The 12,489-nt window shown below is 33.3% G+C and overlaps 1 protein-coding gene across 1 annotated transcript in view; it reads right to left on the reverse strand.

Moving 5' to 3' along the window:
- Positions 1-12,489, reverse strand: part of dcma (decima) — a 482,124-nt gene that overhangs the window by 315,420 nt on the left and 154,215 nt on the right. The gene's annotated exons all lie outside the window — the stretch shown is intronic.

Raw genomic sequence — 12,489 nt, forward strand, 5'->3', positions numbered from 1 at the left:
GGAGACCCTGGGTATTGAGGTGGTAGTGGTCAATGGTTTCATTTATCCTATTCTCAAAAGCAAATGGCAAGATTGCCATGTCATTTGACCGTCCCGTCAGGAGTACCACTAAGGATAACACACAAACTGAATTGAAGAACTGTGAAAGTAAAGGTAGACAAATATCCAGAGCCATAGTTCAATGTCATTGTGGTGGTGAAATCATCCTTGGATGTTGTCTAACTACTGCAGTGTTCTCAAATTTGTTGATGGACTCAGCCAATAAGACTAGCTAGCTAGCTAGGATAATTTAATATACTGACCATAGTAGAAGTTCACATCTTTGTGAGCTCAAGCAAAGTCTCTTTTTCTCACTCTCATAAAAGTAGATTTTATGCTTTAGTGCTGTTATGAAAGGATATGGGAAATTTGGATTATAGTTTAAGCCAATGGATATAAAAGCTTTGTGTTGGACTTAAGCAAATTGGTAAGAGTATTCAATTTTCACTATGGCCAAGAATTATTTTCTAGAATAATTTGTCTACCAAGATGATTTACTGCAGAGATTATAAGGAATCATACTACAGGTTATTGCTAGAAATAGCGGAGTGTTAGATAGACACTGATGTGGACTAGAAAATAACAAAATAGCTATCTAAGAAATTGCGAGAAAATAAAATGGGATTGAATTTGGTTAACATGACAGACATCAGTAGAAGCTAACTCGGACCAACGGACCGTGTTGCATAAAGAGTGGTTATGGATTCAAACCCAATTCCGGGCGAAATCCAGTCACCTCCACAAGTGACCATGCTGATCGTTTCAATGCTTCTACAAGTGGTTTTACACGTACTGTGATACGACCTTCAGACTCGACTATCAACAGGATGCCACTTTCATTAGAATCGGGTAGCACTCATTGATAAGAGAGAAATTCAACCGGTTCCAAAGATTTTGTCTTTACACTAATAATTTTGGTATTGATTTCGATCCAAAGAAGCAGAGGATTGAAGTAAGTTCAACAAAATTTTCTTTAATTTCAAGATACCCATTTTTAAATTGAATAACTGTAAGGATAAAACGACTTCATTGTAAAGTTTATCTACTTTTCGACAAGGAAAAAACTTTATATTAGAGAAATGTGTCTTCAATGCTAGACAAAATTCGCATTCGTAACAGATTAGCTGACAAGTCCCCGGCCTGACACATAGATGGCATCCCTAGTATTAAATGTATATTATTTTTATATAGTACCAACCTGCAAATGATTCGTGTCAAAATTTGACATCTGTAAGTGAATTAGTTTGTGAGATAGAGCGTGTTTTGTGAAACAACTTTTGTTATTGTGAAGAAAATGGAAAAAAAGGAATTTCGTGTCTTGATAAAATACTGTTTTCTGAAGGGAAAAAATACGGTGGAAGCAAAAACTTGGCTTGATAATGAGTTTCCGGACTCTGTCCCAGGGAAATCAACAATAATTGATTGGTATGCAAAATTCAAGCGTGGTGAAATGAGCACGGAGGACGGTGAACGCAGTGGACGCCCGCAAGAGGTGGTTACCGACGAAAAAAATTCACAAAATGATTTTGAATGACCGTAAACTGAAGTTGATCGAGATAGCATAGGCCTTAAAGATATCAAAGGAACGTGTTGGTCATATCATTCATCAATATTTGGATATGCGGAAGCTTTGTGCAAAATGGGTGCCCCGCGAGCTCACATTTGATCAAAAACAACAACATGTTGATGATTCTGAACGGTGTTTGCAGCTGTTAACTCGTAATACACCCGAGTTTTTCCGTCGATATGTGACAATGAATGAAACATGGATCCATCACTACACTCCTGAGTCCAATCGACAGTCGGCTGAGTGGACAGCGACCGGTGAACCGTCTCCGAAGCGTGGAAAGACTCAAAAGTCCGCTGGCAAAGTAATGGCCTCTGTTATTTTTTTGGGAAGGGCATGGAATAATTTTTATCGATTATCTTGAGAAGGGAAAAACCATCAACAATGACTATTATATGGCGTTATTGGAGCGTTTGAAGGTCGAAATCGCGGCAAAACGGCCCCATATGAAGAAGAAAAAAGTGTTATTCCACCAAGACAACGCACCGTGTCACAAGTCATTGAGATGGCAAAAATTCATGAATTTGGCTTCGAGTTGCTTCCCCACCCACCGTATTCTCCAGATCTGGCCGCAGCGACTTTTTCTTGTTCTCAGACCTCAAAAGGATGCTCGCAGGGAAAAAATTTGGCTGCAGTGAAGAGGTGATCGCCGAAACTGAGTCCTATTTTGAGGCAAAACCAAAGGAGTACTACCAAAATGGTATCAAAAAATTGAAAGGTCGTTGTATCGCTCTTGAAGGGAACTATGTTGAGTAACAAAAACGAATTTTGGCAAAAAAAATATGTTTTTCTTTGTTAAACCGGGGACTTATCAGTCAACCTGGTGTTTAAATGGATTCCTGTTCATTTTCTCATTTTCAAAGAAAATTATGCAACATTGGAAGCGTCCTGAAATCCTTTAACCTAATTTGATGATGTAAATAAGACGATATTGTTAACCAAAATGTTAAAATATATGTCCTACGAAATATATATGTATTAAAAACTTTAACCACACTGAGAAAACAGTGAACCCTTTTCCATTGCAAAATGAACTAAACTGTAGTAATATTGACCCTGATTTAGCCCTTAAGATTTTTTTCAACTTGTCTAGTTTATAATTTTCTTAAATTTTAGTTCATCTATAACATTGTAGTTTAGTTCATTTTTACAACACCATAAGATTTATATACCCCTACCAAGTTAAAAAGTCAGTATTATTTTGGTTTACTTGTTTATTTTGTGAGAAACCCGATAATAAAAATTGGTTAACAGTCTCTTTAAAATGTCGACGACAAAACTATTTTTAAATCAATCATTCCACAGTACAGAGAAATTAAATAATTAAAGGAACAACAAACCGTTTTACTATTATGAAAATTTTCATACATTAAAATTAAACTTTCTTTAAGCAAAAGTACTTTATTATAAAAACTTATGATGAAAGTTCTTAATACAATGTTTTTTGTGAATAAAAATTATGACCACCTGGAACAGAGAGTAATTTCATTTGAACTCGCTGTTTGGACATTTTGACTTATCCTTTTTTTATTCGTCGTAGGTAATTTTTTCACATATCTTGCTGGAAAAAATGGAAACAATAATGAAAATTGTTAAAAATTAACACCATGTAATGAAATATAATTTTTAATTCTTCATTTTAGCTTGTAACTTACAATATTTTGGGGCATTTTATCAAATGGTGTAAGGAATTTCACTTTTCTTTGGGAAACGTATCTCATAAAATTTGTACCTGAAACAATTAGAGAAATAATGAAGTATTCTAAATAAACTCATAAAAGTGTGTTGTTATCGATGTGAAAGATACAATAAAATAAATATTCTAGTTGAAAGAAAGCCAAAGTTTTAATATAAAACTTACCAATTCTCTATTAAATTGTACGCTGAGGGGAAATATAAAAAGTTGTTCAAATTTATTTGGGTTACTCTGAAATTAAATATTTATTTTTTACATTAATTAAAATTATTAAATAGGTTTCCAAAAAATCTAATGAAAAAAATAATAATATGCATAAAAATATTATGGTTAACCCTAGACAGTCATCATTCGTCAAAATGACGACACGTAATTTCATTTTCGATTTAAAATGCATTTTAGTCTATTGGGAAATTTAAGTTATACTAATTCGACCGTTTTATGAATTTTTGTTTTATACTACTTAAAACCAAATTGAATAAGAAAATAAATTCAAGTTTGGCTCACTTTTTTCGCTCACGATGAAAATTATAGCGTCTTGAAATCAGCCGTAGTCAAAATGACGAGGGATGACGTTAATGTAAAGGGTGATTCTTTTGAGGTTAGGATTTTCATGCATTAGTATTTGACAGATCACGTGGGATTTCAGACATGGTGTCAAAGAGAAAGATGCTCAGTATGCTTTGACATTTCATCATGAATAGACTTACTAACGAGCCACAACGTCGAATTTTCAGTGAATGGGCCCTAGAAAAGTTGGCAGAAAATCCGCTTTTTTATCGACAAATTTTGTTCAGCGATGAGGCTCATTTCTGGTTGAATGGCTACGTAAATAAGCAAAATTGCCGCATTTGGAGTAAAGAGCAACCAGAAGCCGTTCAAGAACTGCCCATGCATCCCGAAAAATGCACTGTTTGGTGTGGTTTGTACGCTGGTGGAATCATTGGACCGTATTTTTTCAAAGATGCTGTTGGACGCAACGTTACGGTGAATGGCGATCGCTATCGTTCGATGCTAACAAACTTTTTGTTGCCAAAAATGGAAGAACTGAACTTGGTTGACATGTGGTTTCAACAAGATGGCGCTACATGCCACACAGCTCGCGATTCTATGGCCATTTTGAGGAAAAACTTCGGAGAACAATTCATCTCAAGAAATGGACCGGTAAGTTGGCCACCAAGATCATGCGATTTGACGCCTTTAGACTATTTTTTTGTGGGGCTACGTCAAGTCTAAAGTCTACAGAAATAAGCCAGCAACTATTCCAGCTTTGGAAGACAACATTTCCGAAGAAATTCGGGCTATTCCGGCCGAAATGCTCGAAAAAGTTGCCCAAAATTGGACTTTCCGAATGGACCACCTAAGACGCAGCCGCGGTCAACATTTAAATGAAATTATCTTCAAAAAGTAAATGTCATGGACCAATCTAACGTTTCAAATAAAGAACCGATGAGATTTTGCAAATTTTATGCGTTTTTTTTTTAAAAAAAGTTATCAAGCTCTTAACAAATCACCCTTTACAAAAAATAAGGATGACTGTCCAGGGTTAAAAGAAAGTTAAAGAATCCTTACCAATTCACTATTAAATTACAGGCAAAGGAGTACTAAAAATGTGTCCAAATTTTTAAGGGGTTATTCTGAAATTAAATATTTATTTTTACATTAAAAATATTACAATGGTTTCCAAAAAATTTTATTAAAGAAATACTAAAATAAGGTATTAATAACCTGTAATTTTGATTACAAAAAGGTCATAAAAACGTAAATATTCTAGTCGAAAAAAGGCAATTTTTAAAAGAAAACTTACCAATTCTCTATTTTTTAAATTTGTTCGAATCCATCTGGAGTTGCTCTGAAATTAAATATTGTTTTTACAACAAAGAAAACCATTAAACTGATTTCCAAAAAAATTAATTAACAAATAACAATATACACAAAAAATATTCTTTTTAAAAGAAAGTCATATTAAAAAAATACTTACCAATTTATGAATAAACTATACGCTGAGATATAACAAAAATTTTCCAAATTCATCTGGAATTGAATATTATTTTTTACATAGAATAATAAAAATTTCAATACACTTTCAACATATTTTCCTAAATATTCTTACTAACTTTTTTCTAAACTACTGATAAAATATTAATAACTTTCATTTAAAAGGTTTAATTAACAAACACCAACATATATCTCAAAAATCCAAAATATTCCACGTCTTTATATTCCCTTGTTGCACACCAGCTAAAAAGATGCAACAGCCCACGCCAACGCCAACTATACAACTGTAGCATGCCAAACAAAACCAAGCAAAGCCAAAACATTCCTACAACAACAAAAACACATGTGCCTTTATTGAAAACAACACCTCATCCAGCCAAATAAACCATCCGCGAATAACAAACACACACACACACAAACCACTAAATGGACAAAACTAAAAACAACCCCACGCTCATGTATACACAACAAAACTCAAGTAACATCATCTCTACATTAATCACATTCCACTATGCCGATAAAGATCTCTGTACTATGCATTAGTTCATTGCATCTGCTGACAATTTACTCTAAGAATAATATTCGTAAAGCACATCAGTTTATGAACGATGAAACGTTTAACTTAAAATTTGCAAAATTTTCATGAAATGTTATCTACCATTTTTGACGAAAATGTCTATAAATTTAATTACATGTGAACTAAAAATATTTCATTGGGTAATTTTTTACCAACAATTATTAACTATAGGAATTGTCAGTAAGAAATTCCTATCCACTTTCAAGTTCATTTTTCGTAAAAAAATATTTTCTCATACAAAAAAATCTTATAGTAAATTGCACTTATTATTTAGAAAATACTTTACATTTCACAAGTAGTTTTATAGCATGACAAACGAATTTTTAACTACCAGTTACGAAATTTTTTAAGGAAATTTCCATCGTATTTTGTAGGCCATGAACTAAACGATTGCTACTTAGAATTTGTAAAATTTCCTTTCGAGTAGTTAATTTTCGTTGAAGATACGAAAAATGAACTAAAATTCTGGAAAATTCTTGTAAAAAATTATTGTAAAAATCTTCTTAAATTTACGAGACACTTTTTTTCTGTGCAACTAGCTACATTAAATATGTTCGTTCTGTAGTCCCGACAAAGATCGAAACTGTATCTGTCCGAACTAGGAATGTTGTACTGTAATAGGATTCATTCCAGGCAGTTAACCGATTTAATTTTTCATTGAAGAGAATTTGCAGAAGTTTAAAAAATGTTCAATGTCCAAAATTGGATTAGATTTAAACACATGTATATTCCAGTGTAGAACTTTATACAGCTCTCAACAAATTTCATGGATTTGAGATGATGCTAAAAATTTCGGTCTGAAGGGTATAATATTGTCGGCCTCATCCGACTTTAGACTTTCCTTACTTTTTTAATAATGGACTCAATTTTAGTTGGATAACTAATTCGGTAGGTGTAAAATCAAGTATAGCTCCTACTTGAACATATGTACACCCTCAAAAAAAATCGCTTCTCTAACATATGTTCCAAACATATTTTGCAGGAAGCACATATATTATTGGATACTGCCGAAACATTAATATGTTCGTTTTATGTGAGCATATTATATGTTTGGAAGCATTTTGAGTCCAAAAATAGTATATGCTTGGGAGAAGTCCCCAAAGAAGATTGTGCTCATTCCCTCACATAATTTTCACTTCCACGAAATTTTTGAGTTCTTCGCATCTTTTTCTGTAATACAAATATGCTGTTTTTTTCAAATGTCTATTCTCTTGGTTCCGAATATTCATTCTAATATTCAAATTAAATAATATTTAGACTTAAGCATATTAAATTTTTGGCCTTATCATGAAACAGTTTTCCGAAACAACATACAAGCGGTTTCACAGAAATTGCTCTCATTTCATTCTCTCGCTGTGTTATGTTGATATCTTTTTATTCAACCCTCCCGGTTTCCATCTCTATTTCTTTCTCTATACTAACTCTCTCTCTCTCTCTGTCGCTCTCTGAATAAAGTATCCCAACATATATATGTTTACTTGAAATTTGTAAATTTATATATGTTTACATTCACACATATTATTTTTATGAAATATTCATGCCCCAAACATAATATATTCTAACATATTAACATATGTGTCCCAAACATTTTGTGTTAGTTTAGGAACATTACATGTTTGTACTTAAATGTATTGTGTTTAAAAATTGTGCCCGAAACACATTTTGTTTATATCGGAACATATGAAAAACATATTTTTCTAACAGTGTATGTACCAGAATATTACCAATCTTGTTGAAATTGGACACTTATCAATGTCTCACTAACCTCTACAATTTCAAATTATATATCGCTCGATCTCTTCAAAGCTTCTGTATTTTGTTTTTTTTTTTTTTAAGCTTGACAACACTCAATGTTTTATCTTTAAGATTATTTTAATATTTTTATCAAATAAATTTAATTCACTTGTCACACCGCCGGCAATACGCCTGGGGATCTCACATCAGACAACAAGATAATATTGCGTGTGAAATGGTAAAAAAAATGATTTTATGGCCAAACAAAAACGAAAGTTATTTTGCATAAACAGATGTCGTAATGCCGAAATACGGAAAGTACGACATATGCTTTAGGTTTTTTTTACAGCCGCCTTAAGATGTTCGGTTTGGTGAAAGAACAATCAGGACCACAGTCAATTTGGCTGTGTGGGTGTGCGAAGTATAAAAAGGTAAGAGGATACGATTAAATTTAAATTTATTAAAGTAGATAAAATATTTTTACATAAAATATACCACGATTTGAACCCTTAGACGCCCACTTAATGGTTCTTACAATGGTAAGCAAGAGCGCTTAGTAGCTCATTAAAAATCACTCAGTTCAGTGAAATTTCCCATGAAGGAAATTGAAAATGTTTGGATTTTAGTTAAGGTTAATAGATGATAAATATTTGTATATTATAAGGCTTTTTATGTCATACGTACTGAGGGATAGATAGCGAAGACGTGAATGAAATTTAAACCAAATTTCGTGAATGTACGTAAACGGGACTAAACAAAAATGTGTATCGTGCGTGAGCATTCACTTCAATTATTATGCAAAGTTCTACCAAAACATCAAGAATTCTACCAAACAGTAAAAAATCTACCATTTTGGAAGAATTCTACTAACTGTGGCAACCGTTATCCTAACACGAAAGAAAAATTTTGTTTGATTATGGTCAACTTGAATTTAATAGATCTGAAAATGTCTTCAAAATTAATGAAATCATCTTTAAATTCGATGACTTTATGTATCTTGACTACAAAGCAAAGCCCCATTAAAAAATATGAGTGTTTTTCAATACATTATTTTAAAGACTTTTTTACTTGAAACCTAGCATAATTTCTCCTTTAGTCTGAATTTAGGAGGGCATTCGAAAAAGACTACAAACTCAATTTCCCCTCTTAGTTTCGATGTATTTCTTGATGTTATTTAAAAATTGAGGCCGTAATCTATATAAACTATACATATTGATGGGCTCTGAAAATCATTTTGTAAACTTCTTAAACTATAAAACATATATATGTGTTCAAAAAGAGAGACCTAGAGAGTGGAAGTAACCAATTGGCGCCTTAAAAATATATATTTACACAATTTTCAATACAAACAATATTTTGTTTGGACCAATATTGAAAATATATATGTTTGAAGGAAAAGGTGTTTGGGGTACATGTTACAGAAGCGATTTTTTTTTTGAGGGTGTATGTCTGTAGTAAATTCATTCACCCAAGAACCAAAGAGGATATTTTTTCTGATTTTTTTTTTGTTTTTACTCACATTTTGATAGGTATAATAGGCTAAATAGCCCTTTTTCGTAAGGCCATTTGGTCCCAATTCAAGTATCAATATCTCTTTCAAAATTAAAATTAGTTTGCTACACGCTGTAAGCACTAGTAAAAAAGGGGAACATTTTATTTTTGTAACATTCACTTCGGTAGTGAAAGGGTTAAGTTGTCGCTAACACGGTTTCAAAGGACTATAATAGCTCATGAAACGAATAAATTTAAATTTGTTCCCTAGAATAAAGTACGTATGACTCAAATTTAAAAGAGAATTGTGTCTTAAATGTTCTCTTACTTCAACTAGGCTTCGGCTCTTTGGCTAGAAATCAATAACAAATTCATTAGTGTAAATATAATATCTTTAAGCATGCCTTTTTTTCAATGTACACAGAAAAAAACGAACGCTAAAAATTTGGAGTTAGATTTTATTATTTTTTGCGAAATTTTCCACAGCCCAATGAAGTTTTCGTTTTTTAAGTATTTCTCAAACATTTTATGAACTATATGCTGGCATAAAGTTCAATGACATAAGTTCAATATGAACTAAAGCAAAATAAAGTTGTCGTACAATTCCCAAAAATAGTAAGAATGAACTACTGTATGGTTAAAATGGTCATGATTTGGCGCTAATGATTTTCTTCTTTACCTTTAGTCCATTTTTTATTCTATGGTATGGTGTCATTTCGTGAACTGCCGTTAAAAAGTACAACAGGGCATTAAATTTTCCAGATTATAACAATGCTTTGTGGAAATCTCAAAATGTGGTGTACAATTTAGTTCAATTTTCTTACAAGTAAGTTTATTCTTCCTATGAAACAGTTTTTTTCGGATTTCAACCGTATATACTTTTTTATACCCTTCACCACTACTGTGGTACAGGGTATAATAAGTTTGTGCATTTGTATGTAACGCCAAGAAATAGTGGTCATAGACCCATCGTTTAGTATATCGATCGGCTTAGAATTATATTCTGAGTCGATTTAGCGATGTCCGTCGGTCTGTCTGTCCGTCTGTCTGTATATGTAATTTTGTGCACAAAGTACAGCTCGCAATTTAAGTCCGATCGTCCTCAAATTTGGCATAGGGCCGTTTCTTGGGACAGAGACAATCGCTATTGGTTTTGGAAAAAATCGGTTCAGATTTAGATATAGCAGAGATACATATTTATCCCCGATTTGGTCATAGTTAGCGTGTTTATCAACCGATCAACCATATATATGTACACCAGAGTTGGGGAAATATGGTAGACTGTCACACATTTTAGACCCATTTTCAATGGAAGTTTCCTCTAATTAACTGGATAGCGTTAGCCGATATAAATTTTAATTCTAGAGATATTGTAGAAGTAAAAAAAAATTTCTCCTTTATATAGCTTCCAGCAAATGTGAAGTAGTTGAGATGGTAACACAAATTTTGGCCTACATAGGGGTGAAGGTTATAATATAGTCGGCCCCGCCCGACTTTAGACTTTACTTACTTGTTTATACCCTCCAACATAGGATGGGGGTATATTAACTTTGTCATTCCGTTTCTAACACATCGAAATATTGCTCTAAGATCCCATAAAGTATAGTCTGTTGAAATCACGCTAACTTCCGAACGAAACAAGCTATCGACTTGAAACTTGGCACAAGTAGTTGTTATTGATGTAGGCCAGATGGTATTACAAATATATCGGTCCACTTTTACGTATAGCCCCCATATAAACGGTCCCCCAAATTTGGCTTACAGACCTTCTAAGAGAAGCAAATTTCCTCCGATCCGGCTGAAATCTGGTACATGGTGTAAGTATAATATATCTAACAACCATGCAAAAATTGGTCCACATCGGTTCATAATTATATATAGCCCCCATATAAACCGATCCCCCGATTTGGCTTTCGGAGCCTCTAAGAGAAGCAAATTTCACCCGATCCGGCTGAAATTTGGGACATGGTGTTTGTATATGGTTTTTAACAACCATGCAAAACTTGGTCCACATCTGTCCATAATTACAAATAGCCCCCATATAAACCGATCCCCAGATTTGGCATGCGTAGCCTCTAAGAGAAGAAAATTTCATCCGATCCGGCTGAAATTTGGTATATGGTGTTAGTATATGGTCTCTAACAACTATGCAACAATTGGTCCACATCGGTGCATAATTATATAGAGCCCCCATATAAACCGATCACCAGATTTGACCTCCGGAGCCCCTTGGAGGAGCAAAATTCATCCGATTCGGCTGAAATTTGTTACGTGATGTTAGTATATGATATCCAACAACCATGCAGGAATTGGTTCATATCAGTTCATAATTATATATAGCCCCCATATAAACCGATCCCCAGATTTGACCTCCGGTGCCTTTTGGAGAAGCAAAATTCATCCGATTTGGTTGAAATTTGGTACGTGGTGGTAGTATATGATATTTAACAACCATGCCAAAAGTGGTCCATATTAGACCATAATCATATAAAGCCCCCATATAAACCGATTCCGAGATTTGGTTTTGGAGCCTCTTGGAGGAGCAAATTTCATCCGAGTCATTTGAAATTTGGTACGTTGTGCTAGTATATGACCGTTAACAACCATGCCTAACTAGGTCCATATCGATATAGTTATATATAGCCGTCACATAAATCGATCCCCAGTCACACAAAAATTGGTCCATATCAAGTTCATAATTGTATATAGCCCCCATATAAGCGACCCCCATATTTCAATTCTGGCTCCCTACGTACCGTGCAAAAGTCCATATCGATTCGTAATTATTTTTAGACTTACCTACACATACCTTTTTTGTCTAGTATATACCACGTATGGACTAACTCACAATTTAGAAAACGATTTAAGATACCACAACCCAAGTAATTCGATTGTGGATGACAGTCTTTCGTAGAAGTTTCTACACCCTCACAAAAAATCGCTTCTGTAACATATACTCCCAAACATATTTTGCTTCAAGCATATACATTTTTGGGTATTGCCCAAACATTTATATGTTTGATCTCTACCAATATATAATATGTTTGAAAGCATATTGGTCTAGACAATATATGTTTGGGTAGTCTAAGTTCCAAACATTTTGTATTTTTGCATCCAAATTCAATAATGTTGTCTTCCAAAAAACAATATGTTATTATGTGACCATATAATATGTTTGGAAGCATTTTGCACCCAAAAATATTATATGCTTAAAAAAATTCTCCCTAACAATATTGTGCTCAAAATTTTATTTATTTATTTATATATTTACAATCGTAATGAATTATGAAAATAAACAGGTTATATAGGTGCTAACAACATAAGTTTTCGACCTGAATGCTCAAAATTTTGTTTCTGCCCAATTGTATATTCCCCGAAATCTTTCTC

This window comes from Haematobia irritans, chromosome 2, assembly GCF_050003625.1.
Source record: "Haematobia irritans isolate KBUSLIRL chromosome 2, ASM5000362v1, whole genome shotgun sequence".
NCBI classification, from domain to species: Eukaryota; Metazoa; Arthropoda; class Insecta; order Diptera; family Muscidae; genus Haematobia; species Haematobia irritans.